Below are 16,630 nucleotides of genomic sequence, written 5' to 3'. Positions count from 1 at the left end.
TATTCTTCTTGTTCATTCTTTATCGCCTGTCCTGGCTTTAGACCTTCTTAGAACAGCTTGCATGGGACAAATAAATGAGGCCCAGATTTGTGGTTAAAAGGAAGAGGAGGAGGAAGAAAGAGAGGGGACATTTGGCTTCCTTGAAAAGCAGTTTAGGGTCATGGTGATGAGAGATGACTATGCGGGGTGTTTTTATCAGCATTATCATGCACTATTCCCCAGTCAGCTATATCTTTGCTTAGCATTTTATCAATACCACCAGGAGATCCTGCTTTCCCTTTTGGTGAGTTTATTAATATTGCCCTCTGCTTTATGGGTAGCTGCTGCATTTTAAATTGTGGCTCCATCCCTTCTTCTCCAAACTCAGACACTATATTTAGTTAGATTTTCTTTTTGGCCCAGGAAAACAGAAATTAAACTCCTAGTATATCTCTATTGTTCTGGAGTTAGTGCCTGACAGAAGTTGACAGCTCTCTTTTCCATTCTCTGTCTTTCTCTGTGTTCCTTTCATTCCTACCTCTAAAACGAATATTCTAACACAAGTCTACTTCTAAGTTTAATCTTTGGCTCCAAATTCTAAAATTCATGCTCACCCCTCCTACAAACATTCAAGTGAATAGGGTGCAAAAATGATTTGCCACTAGAACTTTTTTGGTCTTCCACCAAACTTTGGACCAAAATAATGACAGGGTGCTTGCTGTAAAGCGTAGGGGTGGAGTTGTCTCAATCTGTGTGGGAAGTTTGGGGGTGGTTCTATCAGAAAGCAGGGAGATTGATTCAATGACTTTCAAGACTGTGATTCTTGGGATAATTCTTTGGAAGAGTCTTAGGGAAAAAAAATCATGTATTTTTCTGTGTCACAATATTTCTATGTGTATAATGGGAAAAGAAGCAGAGCTAGTCTTTATTGATATTATGAGCTTTCAAAACCTCTAATTTCATTTTCATATAACCAAATATGAGTAGAAGGAGAGGAGCTAAGAGGAGGTTCAGAGACTATGAGGAGGTGATTGTCCTGTGGGGCCAGGAATCAGAAACCCTAGGTTCCAGTGACAGTTGGAACCACTATGGTTTCCACTATGGTACAGTCCACAGAGGCTGGGACCCAGAAGCCCTCAGGAAATCTTCTTCATTTTTGACCCCTTCTCTTCAATTAACTTTCCACCCATTGAGAAATTCAGTTAATGTATTTGAGATTCAGTTTTCTCATCAGTTACATGGGGATAATGACAGTGCCTTGCCCACGTCCCATAGCTGTGCAGCTTAAATAAAAATGGGTGTGAACATGTTTCATAAGCTGCAAATCTCTTCATTAATATCAAGCATTACCATTCTTGGTTAAATCTTGATTTATAATTGCTATTGTAAGAGAACAGCATGGATGGTGTGATATAGAGGATAAAAACATACTTTTTATTTGATTTTGAAATGATTTTTTATTTTCTTTATCCAAGAAATTTACCATTATAATTAGTTTATAAATCTGAGCACTTGGATAGACTGGTATTAGAAGGGATTTAAGTTTTTTTCTGACAAGAAAGAGAAAGGGAGGGAGGGAGGGAGAAAAGGAGAAAGCAGGTAGGGAGAGAGTTAGACCAGGAGGGAGAGTACAAGTCTCTGCTTGTGTCTCTGATTTCAAGTTTTTAAGTTTGTATCTAGGAATGGAATTGCTTGATCATGTGTTAGTTTTATTTTTATCTGGCATCAGGATCGGAGGAAGACTTATTAACCATTGTGATATACAGATGATACAATCTTGATTGCTGAAATTGAAGAAGACTTGAAGTGTTTACTGATGAAGATTAAAAACAACAGTCTTTAAGTATGGATTACACCTCAACATTAAAAAAAGGACAACCAACCAACACCAAAATCCTTACAATTGGATCAACAAGTAACATCATGTAAAAAGAGAAAAATTGAAGTTGTCAAGGATTTCATTTTACTTGGATCTACAATCAATGTACATGGAAATAGCAGTCAAGAAATCAAATGGCATATTGCATTGGGCAAATCTGCTGCAAAAATCTTCTTTAAAGTGATGAAAAGCAAAGATGTCACTTTGAGGACTAAGATTCACATGACCCAAGGTGACTCAAATGTTTGCTAAAGATGGACAATGAATAAGGAAGACCAGAGAAGAATAGATGCCTTTGAATTATGTTGTTGGTGAGGAATACTGAATAAACCATAGATTGCCAAAAGAGTGAGCACATTTATATTGCAAGGAGTACATCCAGAATGTTCCTTAGAAGTAAGGATGGTGAGACTTTATCTCATGTACTTTGGACATGTTATCAGTAGGGACCAGCTCATGGAGAAGGAAATCATGGTTGATAGAGGGTCAGTGTACAATAGGAAGGCCCTCAGGAATATGGATTGACATGGTAGTTGCAACAATGGGCTCAAAAATTTTGAAGATGGCACAGGACTGGGCAGTGTTTTGTTCTGTTGTATATGAGTTACTGTGAGTCAGAACTGACTCAATGGCACTACCACCACAATAATAACAACAGTTTTTATTTTTTTGAGCAACTGCCACACCACTTTCAGCAGTGACTGTACCATTTTGCATCACTACTAGCAATGGGTACAGGTTATAAGCTTCTCACGTCTTTGTCAGCATTTATTATTGTCAGGTTTTTTATCTTAGCCATCCTAGTGGGAGTGATATGGTACATCTTTGTGACTTTGATTTGCATCTCTCTGATAGCTAATGATATTTAGCATCTTTTCACATTTTTGATGACCACTTGAATATCCTCTTTTGTGAAATGTCTGTTAAAGCCTTTTAACCATTTTATGATTCAGTTATTTGATTTTTCTTGTTGTTGAAGTTTTATTGATATTTTGGTTATCAGATTCTTGTCAGATAATGTTTTTCAAAATATTCTCCCAGTTGGTAACTTGTTTTTTCACTTTTTTGCTAAAGTCTTTTTTTTTTTTTTTAATGACTCTTTTCAGTTTATTGTGTGAAGGAGTTTCACTAGTCCAAATTAAAAGTGGACCCCAAGTGATTACATTATACAAGCTTTACGGCTTTAAACTTGTGACAGGGGAACTTTTCTATTCATTGCAAGGAAATTCTCACTTATGCTTCAGTGAGCTACAAGCACTTAAAATCCATGAACCTTCAGCTGGTTATCCTTGTCAGTCCAATCTTTACCAGGAACTGGCATATATATGTTCTTGCACTGGTCATCCTGTAGCTGAAGGATTTCTTCATATGCTGGATGCTCAATTACAGAACTATTGCAGACAAATTTTTTAAATGCCTCCAGGAGTTTCTTCCTTCCCCCCGCCCCGGAATCATCAGTGGTCCCTTTGGGCAGTAGTAAGGGTCTTTCTGCCATTTCTCTGTTGAATTCTTACATGGATATAAGCTTCAGTCCCAGCAGAAAGCAGGTTATCACCCTGCCTTGCATCAGCAAAGAATGGAGGTTTTGGATAGTGGACATAGGACACATTCCTTTTCCTTGGTGGAAACTCCTGCGGAAGTGAGCGAAGGGAAAAGGAGGGCTGGTGGGGGACAGAGCATTATGAAAGGAAGCACGAAATTTCCAGGGGCGTCTCCTAAGTCCTTGGTGGCTGGGGCCAAGGCTGTAAAAGGCCATGACTAGGTTGTAAAGTCTTCTGATGAATAAAAATTTTACATTTCTATGTTGTCTAGTTTATTTATTTATTTATTTTACTTAAGTGTTTTTAGTGTGGATTGAGTAAACGTTTACAGGGCAGATCATTAGTTTGACATTAAACAAATCATACACCTTGTTTAATTACAATGAATATAATCCCTGCCAAGGAGCTCTGGTAGTATAGTGGTTACAAATCAGGCTGTGAACCTTAAGGTCAGCAGTTCGAAACTACCAGCTGTTATGTGGGAGAAAGATGAGGCTTTCTGCTCCCGTAAAGATTTACAGCCTTGGAAATCCTGTACAGGGTCGCTATGAGTCGGAACCGACTCCATGGCACATAACCACCATATGCCATCAGATAACAGTGTTTCTCTCTATTCAATTCAGCTCTTTTTTTTAAACACTCAGGCATGTATAATAATTTGTCCAGTTTATTTACTTTGTCTTTTGCTATTTATGTTTTTGTTACTCTATTAGAGAATCCATTGTTAAAAGCTAGGCCTGACAGCATTTCCGTTGCTTTTTCTTCTAAGAATTATATGGTTTTAGTTTGCACACTTAGGTTCTTAATCCATTTTGAATTTGTTATGCTGTATAGTGTTAGGCATCAATCCTGCTTCATTTTACTGCCGGTGGAAATCCAATTTTCCCAGCATCATTTATTGAAGAGACTCTTCAATGGACTTAGCACCCTTGTCAAAAATCTGTTAAATATAGATGTGTGGGTTTATTTCTTAATAACTCTTAATTCTATTCCATTGGTTTATTGTTATACCAGTATTAGACTCTTTTGATGAATGGAGTTGTATATTTTAAAATCAGAAAGCGTGAGTCCTAATTTATTCTTCTCTTTCAACATTGTTTTAATTATTCAGGGCCTCTTAGCATTCCATAAAAAGTTGAGGACTGTTATTTCTATTTCTGTAAAGAAAGCTGTGGGAATTTTGATCAGGATTATATTGAAACTCTAGATTGCTTTGGGTAGTATTAACATCTTAACAATATTAATTGCTTCAATCCATGAACTTGGAACACCTTTCCATTTATTTAAATTTTCTTTAATGTCTTTCAACTATGTTTTATATTTTCATTGTATAAATTCTTCATTACCCTACTTAGATTTATTCATAGATATTTTATTCTCTTTGATGCTGTTGTAAATGGAATTGTTTCCCCAATTTCCCTTTCAGATTTCTCATTGCTGTTGTATAGAAACCCAATTGATTTTTGTTTGTTGACCTTATACCCTACTACAACTTTGCTAAATTCCTCTATTTTCCTCTAGAAGTTTACTTGTGGGCTATTTGGCATTTTCTATATATAGGCTCATAGGAACTCTGATAGTGTAGGTCACCACAAGGTTAACAATTTGAATCTAACACCTGCTTCATGGGAGAAAGATGCTACTTTCTTCTCCCACAAAGATTTACAGCTTCAGAAACTCTATACAGGGTGACTATGAGTTAGAACCACAGCACATAACTACAACCACCACCACCACATATAGGAACATACCATTTGTAAATAGAAATAATTTTAATTCTTTCCCAATCCAATTGCCATTTACTTATTTATTTTTCTTGTCTTGTTGCTCTGGCTAGGACTTCTAATACAATGTTGAATAGAAACGGTGAGAGTGGGCATCCTTGTCTTTTTCCCAATTTCAAGGGGGTAATTCTCTGTCTTTCTCCATTAAGTATACTGTTGACTGTTGGCTTTTTACATATGTCCTGAACCATATTGAAGAATTTTCCCTTTCTATTTCAATATTCTTGAGGGCTTTCATCAAGAAATGGGACTGGATTTTATCAAATAGTTTTTCTGCATCCATAGAGATGACCATGTCGATCTGGTGTACTATGTTGATTGATTTTGTTATGTTGGACCATTCCTATACTTCTTGAATGGATGTCACTCAGTCATGGTGTATGACTCTATTGGATTCTGTTTACTAGTATTTTGTAGAGGATGTTTACATCTATATTTATAAGAGATATACTGGTTTGTAGTTTTCTTTTCTTTTGGTGTCTATGTCTGGTCTGGGTATCAGGGTTATCTTTTACTTTATAGAATGAATTAGGGCATATTACTTCCTTCCGTATCTTTTGGAAGAGTTTAAATAGTACTGGACCCAATTCTTATTTAAATATATGGTAAAATTCCCTGGTGAAGCCCTCTTGTCCATGAGTTCTGTTTTGTTGGAAAATTTTAGATCACAGATTTAATTTCTTTACTTGGTATGGGTCTGTCAAGATTATTTTTTATTTTTGAGTCAGTTTGGGTAGGTTGTGTGCTACTAAGAATTTGTCCGTTTTATCTAGGCTACCCAGTGTTTTTACCATATCATTCATACTACTTATTTCTCTTAATTTCTGTTGGGCCAGTTGTAATCTTCTATTTCATTTCTTATTTTCATTATTGCATTTTGTCTCCTCTTTTCTTTGTCATCTAGATAAATAGTTGTCAATTTTACTGATTTTTTTGCAAGGACAAACTTCTGGTGTTATTGAGTCTCTCTATTGCTTTTCTGTTTTCAATTTTATTTATTTCTGCATTGCTCTTTGTTTTTTTCCTTACTTCTGGTAGGTTTAGTCTTCATTTGTTCTTCTCTTTCTAGTTCCTGGGGTTGTTAAGCTAGACTGTTGATCTGAGATCTTGCTTCATTATTGCTCTAAGGTGTGAGTTTTTCCACTGACAGGCTATTTTAAGCAAGTTAATAGTTTTTCTGGTTCTCTTAAAAACCTAGTGGTGGTGGTGGGTGGTTATAGGCCGTGGAGTCGGTTCCAACTCATAGCGACCCTGTACAGGGTATCTGAGGCTGTAAATCTTTATGGGAGCAGAAAGCCTCATCTTTCTCCCACATAACGGCTAGTAGTTTCGAACTGCTGACCTTAAGGTTTGTAGCCCAATTCGTAACCACTACGTTACCAGAGAAAACTTAGTAGGTTTCTGAATTATTTGCATTCTGTCAGTTCCAAATGTTAGTAACAGTACTCAAAAGTTATTCCCCAGATATGGTTCTCAAGTGTCTTAATCCTGTGTTTTTCTTCCTTTGCCCATGCTTCTATTTCTCAGTTTAATAGCAGACACAATGAGTCATATGAAACAATAGGTTTGGAAGGAAAGCAGCAAACTTAATTTGATTTTTGCTACAGGGTTGAGTCTCTGTTTAACTGAGAATTATTGTGTGCCTTTGTTACTCAAAGCCCATTCAGTTTCATCTCTATTCCAACCCATGAATTTCTGAACTCTGCCTAGAAAGTAAAGCAATCCACCTTAAGAGGGAAAGGAAAGAGAATTAACATACATTGGATGCTGCTGTATGCCAAGCTCTATCACATATCATGTCTGTCTTCTAGCTACAAATCTTTGCTTTCTGTTAAATAAGGATCTTCCATGCCTGGGAGGACAGATCCCTTCCATGAACAGCTTCCAACAATGTGCTCACTCCTTAGCTTTTTCAGAGTTTACTGTCTTTGCTCAGATATCAGTTTCTAGGTGAGACCTTCCCTTGTCACTCTATTTAAAATTATACTCTTTCAGTATTTCTGATTTCTGCTTTCCTGTTCTATTTTCCCCCATAGCACTTATCCTCACCACCTTCAACACAGCAGATACTTTCCTAATTTTCGTGTTTATTGTCTGTCTCTCAGCACTACAATGTCTGCTTCTTGAAGACAGAGAGTTTGCCTGCTTTGTTCACTGAAGTACTCTCAGTGCCTAGAATGTTGTTGTTGTTAAGTGCCGTTGAGTCGGTTCCGACCCATAGCGCCCCTGTACAGGGTTTCCGAGGGTGTAAATCTTTACGGGAGTAGAAAGCCTCATCTTTCTCCCGCGGAGCGGCTGGTAGTTTCGAACCGCTGACCTTAAGGTTCGCAGCCCGATTCGTAACCACTACGCTACCAGAGCTCCTTAGTGCCTAGAATAGTGCTCAGCAAATACCTGTTGAATTACTCAGCTGAAAGTGTCCAGATTCTACCTGCAAGGCTGGGGTTGAGGACAGTTCACCAGAGCTGAATGGGTGGTATTCATTGTGTTTAAGTGAATAGGCTCATTGCTACCAGATCTAACTTGACTCCTCTCTCACAGACTTACTTGCTGTGAGACTTGTGATGATAAGTCATTTTAATCTTTCTGCTCTTTACTTTCCTCATTGGAAAATGGGAGCAACAATAACATTACCTTTCAGGATTACTTTAAGAATTAGTTAGCTAATTCAAATAAGTAAGTCCGTGTAATGAGTAAAAAAAGCTTTAGCATGCTGGGAGTGCTCAATAAATGCTAACTTTTACTTGTTATGGATATTGTTGATAACACCATTCTCACAAAAGGAAATAGCTCTGCTTTTCTTGTGTCTTTCACTTTTATGATTTGAATTTAACCTCTTACCTTAGAAATGTAGATGAAATGATACCACCATAGGTAAGAAGAAGATGACTTTTGCTATAAGGTCCTCATTTTTATTCCACTTGTTATCTACATGGCTTATGACAGTTACTTAGTGTTGTATATGATTGTGATTGTATCATAAAGCCTGACCTCAAGGTTCTTATCCACTACCAACAAGCTTATAACCATAGCCATTAGCTTAAATCCTTTGCCTCTGCTACTTTATTCCTTAAATGGAGGAATTTCCTTTTAGAAAGGTTATTAGGAGAGAGTTCAGACATTTGTGGCAACCAAGGGTTGGAATAGAGATTGAACTTAAGAGGGCTTTGATTAATTCTCAAATAGAGGGAACCAGATAATTCCAAAGGTCTCTTCAATTCTAAAAATTTCAGAATTTTCTGTGTACATTTGAGCCAGAAAAACTTCTTTACAGTTACTATCCCAGTTGTTTATGGCTCTAGGATGTCACATGATAAGTTTGCCAAACTGAATTTCTCTTCTCCTGATGCCATCAAAGTCAGTTTCTCCTTTGGTCTTTCTATGAACTATTCCTTCCCAACAGGGTTAGCTTTTACTCTCTAGTTTCCATGGGCAGTTCTTCCTCATTGCATGCAAATCGGTGCCAGGTAGGCTGTTCCCCTGATTCAGAAGGGCCAAAGTGTCCAGACAGCACGAGGAGCTCAGAGTGGATGTGAGTATGAAAAGACTAAAATGATCACTAACCTTGTTTTCTCTCCTCTTTCTTTCTTCACACAAGAAACTCAGTCAAAGCCAGGAAAGACAGGCAGCACAATTATATTCTGTGTGTGCATTTCATTAATGAAGGAAGAAGACAGCAGAGGAGAGTGTAATGATATCAGAGTCTGTCTGATCTAATTATGATAATCTATTTTCATGGCTCATCAAAGGGAATCCTGTGGGCTTGTCAGAATTCCCCAGACTACATGGAGAGGAGGTTTCAAGACTTGGAAAGCTATTAGAAGAACACCCAAGACCTTTATATCCAAGCAGACCAAAGCGTCTGCTTTTTAAGGCCATGGATTGCCCTCTGGTAGATGGCTGGGGGAGGCGTTGTTATGGGAACTGGGGAAAGCCACTCAGAGAGAAAGATCTAGCTTGGCTGGAGGTAGAGAGGTGAAGGCTGACAGAGATGTGTTCCCAGCAGGAACAGCCGACTTCAGGCGGAGGCTTGCTGCTCTTCATGGTCTCTTCCCTGCTGTAAGAACCAGGGTTTCAAGTTACTTAACTACAAAGCCAGAGCGTTGTCAACCTGTCCAAAGTACTGCCTTCAACTTTTTTCCAATCACTCCCATCCACACCCTTTAGAGACACTTTATAATACCCATGGGTTCCATTTCCCATATTTCAGAGTATCATTCAACTCTATGTTTATGAGTTCATTTCTCCTACCCCAGATGTGTGTATATTTTTATGACTGGGTTAGACCTGTTGGTTATTTAAGACATTCTGAGAAACCCTGAAATCAAAATAATTCTACCTCACCTCCACAACTACCTAAAATCCCACAGTTCTATCTCCAGTGTTTTTGGCTTAAATCTTTGTTTTATGTTAAAGTAACCCTTCTTCCATGTGAGTGTACATGAATGTTCGTGCAACTCTTTAAGCTATGTCTATCATTCCCTGGGGGAAAAATTGCCAGATCTTTTTTGAGGGGAGTTATTGGAAGTGGTAAGTAGAAGGAAAGGAGGGAGCTCTAAGACAAAAAAGATAACAGTTAAGACAGGGGCATTTTTGCCCAGGCTTTTAGCCCTGAGCTGCCTCCAATGACCATTTGTAAGTCATTCTAGTGTATCCTTGTCTTTGGAAGGCTGTATCAGTGTTATTCTAGGTTAACCCTTGGGCTCAGAGTGCTCTGCGCAAAAACATGTCTTTGAACACCATTCTGGTAGTCCTTGGCCAGCTACTTACTCTTGTGAATTACCAGACAATAGGCTCCAGGATAGTTTGGTATGTCTGTTTTACCAACAGGGTCTGGCTTTGTGTTTGGCACAGAAAATTGTTCAAAATGAGTACTTGTCAACTGACTGACTGATTGAGAGTAACCCTCCTTCAGGTCAGGATGTGGGTCACAGAAATTTGGACTTAGGCAGTGGTACTTAGGGCTCCTATAAACAAAAGGAGTGGCTTTAAAGAATAGAAGTCTTTATCATAGTTTTGGAGTTTAGAAGCCCAAATTTAGGGTACCAGCTCTAAGGGAAGACTCTTTCTGTCTACCCTGGGGGAAATATTCTTGATTCAGCTTCTCTAGAATTCTTCTCAGTGTTTCATGTCCATCTTCACATGACAGCTATCCTTTCCCCATTTGTACTTGCTTCTCTCTGGGTCTAATCTGTTCTTTTTGTACTTCAAAAATCATTAACAAAGAAAACCCAATTTCCAAATGAAATTTCATTCACAGGTATAGGGATTTGGATTCTAACATATATTTTGAGGGAAGGCAAATGCTTAAGAGGCAATCCAGAGAACAGACATAGAGAAGCAAAATAGGAGAAACCAGGTCAGATTTTTGGCAGAGATTTCAGTGAAGGTTCCAGAGGTTAGTTTGAAGCCATAGAATGTGTTTTTGCTAAAGCACTGCGAACTATCTGCTGCTAAAATATTAGACTCAGAATTTAGAGCCAAGAGCAGTCACTGGCTGTATTAATTTTCTGGTGCCAGTTCTTGAAGTTTTCTATTACCACCACAAACTTAATGACTTAAGACACAAATTTACTATTTTACAGTTCTTGAAGTCAAAGTTCAACATGGTTTTCATTAAGCTAAAACCATAGAGTCAGCAATGCTGGGTTTCTTTCTGTAAACTCTAGGGGAGATTCCACTTCATTTTCATGTCTTTTTCAGCTTTGGAAGTCACCTATACCCTTTGGCTCGTGGTCCCTTCATCCATCTTCAAGGCCAGCAATGTTGAAATGTCTGACATTGCATCTGTCTTCACAGCTTCCTTTCTGAACTCAGCTGGGAAAGGTTCTCTACTTTTAAGGGCTCATGTAATTAGATTGGTTCCACCTGGTCAGAAGACCAGCCATCGAGTCATCTCTGCTCTCTCTTTCTTTGTGGGATGCTGGGAGGGTACTAGGGGTCCATTGAGGATGCTGAGGACTGGTGATGAGGAAGCAATGAGATGGAAGCCTGGGTTGGGATAGAGCAATGATCGCCAACATTAATTGGGCTGTGATGTGAGCAATAAATATAACCTTAGAGCATTAAGTCATTGGATGATGGGCTTCTTTGTTACAAAACTTAGCCCATCGTGAATAATACAGGAACCTGTCATAGAAATGATGTTCCAAATGAAATGTGGGGCATTGACTTAATAGTCAGTTGGTGGTGAAGAATCACAATGTGATTGGAGATCAGAGAGCCCTGTTTTGCAGTGGAAAACCTTTGAAAAACTGTACAGTAACAATGTGGAAGGAGACCACACCTACTGAGAGTTAGCTTGAGGAGGAGAGCTTAGAAAATAGAATACTAGCAGTGTATTTGTGTGTGTTTACATATGCTGAGCCCCTATCGATCGTCTTTGGAAAGGTATTACCTGTAGTTTCTTATAGTCTCATGACAGCTGCCATTAAGAAAACTAAAGGCATGAGAGGAAGGCAGGAAAGGAATAAAGCATATTTTAGATCTCTGTGTAGGAAAAACCATTGACTGTGGCATTTGTAAAATGGAAATGACTGGAAGCAAATAGATTGGAAGTTGCTATTTTTTTTAAAAAGGTAATTACATAGTAAACAAATAAACACTATGAGCCTTAAATCAATTTTTGGCAGGAACCAGCAGTGAGAGTTTACAGTTTCCAAAGCTCATTGGAGGGCACAATATCCCAACCAATTCAATATGCAGCCAAGGAGGTCTATAGTGAAGGAGGACTTCCCAGTGGGCAGCTGATGGTAGACAAAAGCTCCTCTTAAAGGGCAAAACCAGGGCCCCACTAGGTCACCCTATCCCTGTGAAAGCCTTCATGATGTCTGTCCAGGCCTTATCAGACTTGCTCTAGACTGGATTCCTAGGCCGTCCGTCCTTCCTTCCTTCCTCCCTCCCTCCCTCCCTCCCTCCCTCCCTCTCTCTCTTTCTTTCTTCCAAATGGGAGTACTTAATGTATGTATGTTTTGGTGTATTTGTGACCATTGTGATTATCTTGCCACAGTTCTATTATTATAAGTTAGGTTTGTGGGTGGCAAATAACTTACCTTGTTATTTCTTATGTCACCAGACTATAACAAACAATATTTGGGCCAAGTGGAGAAGGGTAAGCGTTGGAGGACCTTGTTTTGTCTCTCTGGAGAGGGTATGCATGTTCAGTGTATGAGAACATGTGTGGAAATGCATACTTGGTGAACAGAAAAATGGACTGTGGTATAGACTGTCAAGATGTTTCAGCAAGCCCCTTCTCTTGTGGTCTACAGATGGCCTGCATTTTCTTGCCTTCCTGGTAGTTAGATGGGGTCATGTGACTATGCCATGGTCAGGACAGTGCATAGAAGTGCTGTAAACCATTTCTAGATTTGCTTTTTAAACTTCCCACTTTGCCCTCTCCCACTGTTGTCTGCCAAAAGACCCAGGAGAGGATCTGAAACCCTATAAGATGTGGTGGTGATAATGATGATGTTATGCCTGGAAGGCCCAGGTCTGTGAGAAGAGAATGGCTGTGTATAGCAGTGCCACTCCTGGTACCACACTCACAACACAGAGTAGACTGGGATAGGAGCAAGAAGTAATCCTTTGGGGATTTTATAAATAGAAGTTAGTCTACCCTGACTAATGCAGGCTATTTTCCTGGCATATACTTTGAAGAAATAGTAAATAACATTTACTGTAAGTAAGTGCAGTTCTTTAATAGGCTAGCACACCAAGTGTCTGCTTCTTCCATTCTCACTGGCCATGGCTGATTACTTCCAGGGTATGTAGATGACATAAACCAAGTCAGCTGGATGACCTACTTGAACATTTGGCATTGGGAGTTTAGAAAGTTGTTGCCATGCATTAGGAATGAGAGAGGTCTAGTGGAACAGGTGGTGATGGGTAGCCATTGTCTGCTACTGCACACACAGGACAACTAGACTACAGAAAGGGCAGTGCATTGCGCAGAAAGAACCAAGACAGGATAGCACAAGAGAGGGCATGGAAGTTGGTGCTGGTCATTCTTGTCCTAGCTGTCCTTTCATGGGTTCTGTGAGAGATCCCTGATTCTTATAATACATTTTTAAAAAATTTAATCTTGTTTTCTGGTTAAGTGCCATTGAGTCAGTTCTGACTCATAGTGACCCTATGCACAACAGAATGAAACACTGCCCGGTCTTGCACCATCCTCACAATTGTTATCATTGAGTCTTTGTTGCTGCCACTGTGTCAGTACATCACATTGGGGAAAGCTTTTTTTCCCCTGATCCTCTACCAGTGTAAGCATGATGTTCTTCTCCAGGGACTGGTCCCTGCTAATAACATGTCCAAAGTGTGAGAGACACAGTCTCTTCATCCTTCCTTTTAAGAAGCATTCTGGTTGTGCTTATTCCAAGATAGATTTGTTTGTTCTTTTCACAGTCCATGGTACTTGCAATATTCTTCTCTAACACCATAATTCAAATGCATTGATTCTTCCCTAGTCTTCCTAATTTATTGTCTAAGTTTCACAAGTATACGAGGCAATTGGAGATACATGGCTTGGGTCAGGCATACCTTAGTCCTTCAAATTGACATCTTTGTTCTTTAACACTTTATATTTTACAGATTTGTCTAATGTAAATACATCATTTGATTTCTTGACTGCTACTTCCATGAGCATTGATTATGGATCCAAGCAAAATTTGACAATGGTAATCTTTTCTCCATTTATCATGATGTATTTATGTGAATAAGGAAGATCGTAGAAGAATTGATGCCTTTGAGTTGTGGTGTTGGAGGAGAATACTGAAAGTGCCATGGACTGACAAAAGAACCAATAGATCTGTTTTGGAAGAAGTGCAACCAGAGTGCTCCTTGGAGGCCAAGATGGCTAGGCTTCGTCTCTCATACTTTGGACACATTGTCCGGAGAGAGCAGTCGCTGGAGAAGGATGTCATGCTGGGTAAGGTGGAGGGTCAGAGAAAAAGAGGAAGACCCCCAACGAGATGGATCAGCCAGGTGGCATCATTGATGGCGTCAAGTGTGGCGGCGGTAGTGAGGTTGGCCCAGGATCAGACATTGTTTCGTTCTGCTGTGCATGGGGTCGCTATGAGTCGGTTCCGACTCGATGGCACCTGACAACAACAACAATTTATAGGTCCAGTTGTGAGGATTTTTGCTTTCTTTACACTGAGGTACAGCGTATACTGAAGGCTGTAGTCTTTGATCTTCATTAGTATTTTAAGTCGTCTTCACTTCCAGCAAGCAAGGTTGTGTCCTCTGCATAGTGCAGGTGGTTAATGAGTCTTCCTTCAATTCTGATGCCACTTTCTTTTCATATAATCCATCTTTTTGGTTTATTTTCTCAATATACAGATTGAGAAAATATGGTGGAAACATACAACCCTGGCACACACCTTTCCTGATTTTAAACCATTCATTATCCCCTGATTCTTCTCTAACAACTGCCTCTTGGTCTATGTACAGGTTCCTCACGAGCACAATGAAATATTATGGAATACCCATTCTGTGCAATGTTACCCATAATTTATTATGATTCACAGCCAAATGCCTTTGCATAGTCAACAAAGAACAAATAAAACATTTTTCTGATATTCTCTGCTTTCAAGATCTTGCCAAGATCTATCTGACATCAACAATGTTATCCCTAGTTCCACATCCTCTTTTGACTTCAGCTTGAATTTCTGGCTACCTGTCAAGATACTGCTACAATCATTTTGAATTATCTTCAGCAAAACTTTACTTGCATGTGTGAGTAATGATATTGTTCAGCACTTTTGTATTCAGTTGGGCCACCTTTCTTTGGAGTAGGCACAAATATGGGTCTTTCCCAATCAGTTGGTCAGGTAATTGTCTTCCAAATTTCTTGGCATTGATGAGTTAGGGTCTCCAGTGCTGTGTCAGTTTGTTGAAACATTTCAATTTGTTCTCTGTCAACTCCTGAAGCCAGTTTTTCATTAATACCTTCCATGCAGCTTGGACTTCTTCCTTCAAATACCATTGGTTCTTGACCATACGCTACCTCTTGAAACAGTTTAATGTCCACTAGGTCTTTTTGATATAATGACTCTATGTATTCATTCCACCTTCTTTTGATTCTTCCTGAGTCACTCAATATTTTTCCCAGAGGAGCCTTCCATATTGCAACCTGAGGCTTGAATTTTTTTTTTTAGCTCTTTCTGCTTGAGAAATGCTGAGTGTGTTCTTGGCTTTTGGTTGGTGAATAAATTTGAATAATAGTGGTATTAACTGGCCTTCCTTGTAGGTGTATGAATGTTATTCTTTTTATTTATTTATTATGATTTTCAACCTGGCTGCACATTCAAATCACCTGAGAACTCTGGATAAAGTCTTCATGGTGGGCTTCACCTCAGACCCATTGAATCTGATAACAATAAGCATCCAAGCATTAGTAGTTTTAAATATTACTCAAATGAGTTCAACAGATAGCCAAAAAGGAAAATATTTACTTAATCATTCTTTAGAGAGCAGAACAAGTAGGGCAGGCAGCAGGATCCAGTGGGCATTGGGGCCACCATACTGCCCAGCAAGGGGAATATAACAGGAATGGCACCCCTGGAGTTGTGCAGCCCAGAGCCCTGATAACCATAATAATACAAAGTGCACAACAGCCTTTGGAGCTGAATCCTGATTGTGCTACTTACTAGCTCTGCAGTTTTAGTTATTGGCATATGGTTGTGTTAAGCCTGCCCTTCTATAAGAGTCTGCAAGAAAATTAGCAAAATGATAACATTGTTAATATTTTAGAATGTTGGCATTGCTGTTTATAAAATCCTAACAATACCATATACCTTTCAGAGCTGTTATACTCATATAGATTAAATGGCAGAGTATGTGAAAAGTACTTGCAGAAGTGTATAGATATTATTCTATAAGAGACAATATTTCAGACAGATTTTGAAATGCTCTTTAAAAAAAAATTTTTTTTATGATGAATTCAAAGCTATTCCACTTCGATTTGTGGTTCCTGGCGTAGTAAGCCATGTGATTGCCTGATTATAATTGGCCAATATTAGTCCATTTCAGCTCACTAGTGCCTAGGATGCAGATCTTTATGCAACCCTGGTATGGTCCTGTAGGATAAGCTCTGGACTGCTAACTACAGGTCAGCAGTTCAAACCCACCAACTGCTCCTCAGAAACCCCATACAGGGTTGTTATGAGTTGCAACCTACTCGATGGCATTTAACAACAACAACAGCTATCTATATGGGATCAAATCGACAACTGCAACTCAAAAGATTTGATATGAACCTTACGAGGCTGAGTGTTAATGGGGAGGAACAACTCAGATCAGAAAAGAAACATGAGATTCGTTGTACAACACAAAGGCTGTAATTAATGCCACTGAATTGCCCATGTGGAAACTGTTGTATTGGGGTATGTTTTATGGTGTATCTTCTCAACAGAAAAACCAAACTAAGTAAAAATTTAATAAGAATA

The 16,630-nt window shown here is 39.0% G+C and overlaps 1 pseudogene; it reads right to left on the bottom strand.

The window, feature by feature from the left end:
• Positions 1–3,116: 3,116 nt before the first annotated feature.
• LOC102836121 lies at positions 3,117–3,458 on the bottom strand (annotated as a pseudogene).
• Between the last annotated feature and the right edge of the window lie 13,172 nt (positions 3,459–16,630).

This window comes from Chrysochloris asiatica, unplaced genomic scaffold, assembly GCF_000296735.1.
Source record: "Chrysochloris asiatica unplaced genomic scaffold, ChrAsi1.0 scaffold00158, whole genome shotgun sequence".
In the NCBI taxonomy this organism is placed as follows: Eukaryota; Metazoa; Chordata; class Mammalia; order Afrosoricida; family Chrysochloridae; genus Chrysochloris; species Chrysochloris asiatica.
Note: the sequence above shows the minus strand (reverse complement) of the source record. Positions and strands in the feature narration are given on the sequence as shown.